The sequence below is a fragment of the Mytilus galloprovincialis genome, chromosome 3, assembly GCF_965363235.1.
Source record: "Mytilus galloprovincialis chromosome 3, xbMytGall1.hap1.1, whole genome shotgun sequence".
Lineage (NCBI taxonomy): Eukaryota > Metazoa > Mollusca > Bivalvia > Mytilida > Mytilidae > Mytilus > Mytilus galloprovincialis.
The window spans coordinates 43,659,611-43,663,822 of record NC_134840.1 but is presented as its reverse complement, the minus strand read 5'-3'; the positions used below and the strand labels follow the sequence as shown (position 1 = coordinate 43,663,822).

Below are 4,212 nucleotides of genomic sequence, written 5' to 3'. Positions count from 1 at the left end.
CGACAAACTTATTTCAGAAGTGACATAATTTAAATACATAAATTAAGACTGATTTGTGCATCAGAAAAGTATATAATTTAACAAGAAAATAGATATAGTTTAGTATATAGTCATATTAAAATTGAAAGATCAAAAATAATGTCATACAATTGTAAAACCTCCAAGTCAAATTAATAGACAAAATGATCTTTCTGCTTTAAAATGAATTATCTCAAATGGTGCCATTAAAACAAAATACATATATGGTTTGGCGATATCTGGCCACAGCTTTTATTCATAATATGATAGATTCATATAATATATATACATGTAGATAGATATGTTGTAGATAGATACTAAGATATGTTGTAGATAGATATATAGACCATAGACCATGTATATGTAGATAGATCTATGGTCGGTTACCCGAAGATAATATGGCAACCAGGTAGATAGATAGATAGATATATATGAAATGCACCGTGGGATACACTGGTGCTTAAAATTTAGAAAACACTGTGGGATACACAAGTGTAGTCTGTATTATCCAAAAACCTAAAATTTCATAGTTAACATTAAGATTCTATGCAGCGAATTCTGCCATTTACGGGAATATATTTAGGATGCTCAAAGTTCAAAAATAAAAGTCACTTTTCTCAACAGCAAACGAGTTAACATCATCAGTCAAATCTGTATCACCACTCTCACCGACAAAACCTGAAAAATAAATACAAAAGAGCAGTATCTTGTTCAATAAAAAGGAGTGGGAGGGCGGGTTTTCAAGTTTACCGCTTACAAAATGTAAACATCTTGCTTGATGTGATGAAATTCTAAAAAGGAATAAATGACGTCACAGAATATAACGTCACTCCTGTCGGGTAAATCTAAAACATGAAACGCAATCCGTGAGTGGCCCCGGCGATAACTGAATTTAAGTCTATTAACTTAAATTCCATTATCTCAAATGGTGCCATTAAAACAAAATACATATATGGTTTGGCGATATCTGGCCACAGCTTTTATTCATAATATGATAGATTCATATAATATATATACATGTAGATAGATATGTTGTAGATAGATACTAAGATATGTTGTAGATAGATATATAGACCATAGACCATGTATATGTAGATAGATCTATGGTCGGTTACCCGAAGATAATATGGCAACCAGGTAGATAGATAGATAGATATATATGAAATGCACCGTGGGATACACTGGTGCTTAAAATTTAGAAAACACTGTGGGATACACAAGTGTAGTCTGTATTATCCAAAAACCTAAAATTTCATAGTTAACATTAAGATTCTATGCAGCGAATTCTGCCACATTGACGGAGGAAAACAGAGACTCTGTCAACCGCCATAAAAAGGGCGGTTCGCTGCAAAGCTGTGAACCAGATACGAGATAACTCAGATAGGTAGATATTTTTATTTAACGTACAACTTGGTACATAATAAATTAAATAATCTAGATAGATAGATAGATATTATTTAACGTACAACTTGGTACATATATAGATAGATAGATAATTTACTGAACGTACAACTTGGTCCATATATATGATAATGTCTAGATAGATAAATAGGTATTTTTATTTAAAGTACAACTGGTACATATATATATTAAATAATCTAGATAGATAGATAGATATTATTTAACGTACAACTTGGTACATGATAGATAAATAGATATATTACTAAACGTACAACTTGGTCCAATATATGATAATGTCTAGATAGATAAATAGATATTTTTATTTAACGTACAACTTGGTACATATATATATCAAAAAATCTAGATCGATAGATAGATATTATTTAACGTACAACTTGGTACATATATAGATAGATAGATATTTTACTGAACGTACAACTTGGTCCATATATATGATAAAGTCTAGATAGATAAATAGATATTTCATTTTAAAGTACAACTGGTACATATTATATATGTTAAATAATCTAGATGAAGTTTGTGAACAACTGTTCAAAACATATTTACCTACACAGATAAAAATACTTACCAAAACTACAGCAAACCATAAAATAGTTGATTGTATTTGTATATCATAAAATATAGTATATTATAGTATAATATCAACCAATAATATAAAGATGTTTAAGAATTCATTTCATAAGCAGGTTAAGAATGACAAGTGAAAATCATCCAGTGAAAAAGTTCTGACTTGATCGAATCATAATATTTTATGTAGCAACCCGACAGCTTATTATAAAGGCAATAAATAGTTGTAAATTCTATAGCAGCTTAAGAAAGATGAATTTCTCACTCCATCGGTCATGTTCTACATCTCATTGGCAAAGACCCACTCTAGAAAGACCTGTGTCAATACCACTACAAGTTTATTAAAATTATGTTGGATCCATACAGTTTCATTATACATGTATATTCTGAGTTAACGTTTAACAGCGACAAATATGCCACCACAAAAAACATTTCCATGCCTAGACCTAAGTCAACCCTATCTGGAGGATATCAGTCTGCTACAAAAACATACTTACTATTGAGGATTCTACTATTAAAACATCAAACATTAAAATTCTCCTACAATTCTGTATGGCAAATAGCTACATGGAAGTATAGCTACATAGTACAAAATGTAATATGACTACAATTTAAAGCATAATAAATCAAGAAAAATAATAATACTTCAGGAAAACCCTGTATTAAGTGTCAGTATTGGATCTCCAACCCATTTATTGATTTTATCATCCTTCAAATTCAATGAAAGGACAGCTTTATTACATTAAAGGACAAGGTGATTTGAACTTGGAGATCACAAGGCCTAGATTAAACAAGGTAAACCTGGTTAAAGTTACCTGTTAGGACATCCAAAAGTTATAAAGGATGACCTGTGTTACACACAAAACAAAACACAAACAAGTGCTTAACAACATCTAGATACCCTCATAATTAAAAGCATAACAAATCAAATCGTCCCAGCGTTCATGCTAAAGTTACTGAAATTCAACCTGTACTATAATTTCCATAATAAATAACAACCATAATTTGGAATCAACTGTTGCGCAGCAACCAGTAGGGCCAATCATTTATGCAAAGAAAAGTTCCTCATAAAGCACCAGCCTAAAATAACAAACAGCATCTAAACATACAGCATACGATACTCATAAATTGGGCAACTTCTAGAATCCCCCAGGATGAAGATTACAATACATTCTATACTAGTATATATATAAATTAAGCTGTTGACACCTTAATACTAAAGATTTTTAGCAGTGGAGCAGACTGCAAGACAAGCTGTAAATAATTACTTAGTTTGTTCTAGATTTGCTAATATAACATGTACATACATGTATATATTTAACTGCGACTGACAATTTAAAAAATTAAAAAAACAAAACTTGTCAAGATTAAAAGTTGATTACAAGATAAAACCATTGGACCCCTTTTTTCCCTTAATATATATGTATATATATAAAAACAAGAGTGCACACACTGAAATGTCTTGCCTTCTTTACTAATCCTTGAAACTATACTATCTTGATAGCCCTAAATATAAAGCTTTATTACAACTGTCACATAAACACAACATTAACCAAGAAAAGGAAACATTGATCAATCAACCATGAAAATGAGGTCAAGGTCAGATGAACCATGCCAGGCAGACATGTACAGCTAACAATTCTTCAATACAACAAATATAGTTGACTTATTGCTTATAAATAAAGAAAAACAGACCAAAACACACAAACACTTAAAAATTAGCAATTGACCGTGAAAATGAGGTCAAAGTCAAATAAAACCAGCGTAAACGACACGAGGATCATAAAATATGTCCCTACACCAAATATAGTTGACCTAATTCACAAGGTATTAGAAAAATAGACCAAAACTAAAAAACTTAACTTTGACCACTGAACCATAAAAAATAAGGTCAAGGTCAGATGACACCTGTCAGCTAGACATGTACACCTTACAATCATTCCATAAACCAACTATAGTAGACCTATTGCATATAGTATAAGAAAAACAGACCAAAACACAAAAACTTAACTATAACCATTGAACCATGAAAATGAGGTCAAGGTCAGATGACACCTATCAGCTAGACATGTACACCTTACAATCATTCCATACACCAATTATAGTTGACTTATTGCATATAGTATAAGAAAAACAGACCAAAACACAAAAACTTAACTATAACCACTGAACCAAGAAAATGAGGTCAAGGTCAGATGACACCTG

At 31.0% G+C, this 4,212-nt stretch overlaps 1 long non-coding RNA gene across 1 annotated transcript; it reads left to right on the top strand.

The window, feature by feature from the left end:
- Window positions 1-208: 208 nt before the first annotated feature.
- On the top strand, window positions 209-2,370 carry LOC143068022 (uncharacterized). Its single transcript, XR_012976083.1, has 2 exons — window positions 209-1,570; window positions 1,733-2,370. It is a non-coding gene; the product is annotated as an uncharacterized LOC143068022 (long non-coding RNA).
- The last annotated feature ends 1,842 nt before the right edge of the window (window positions 2,371-4,212 follow it).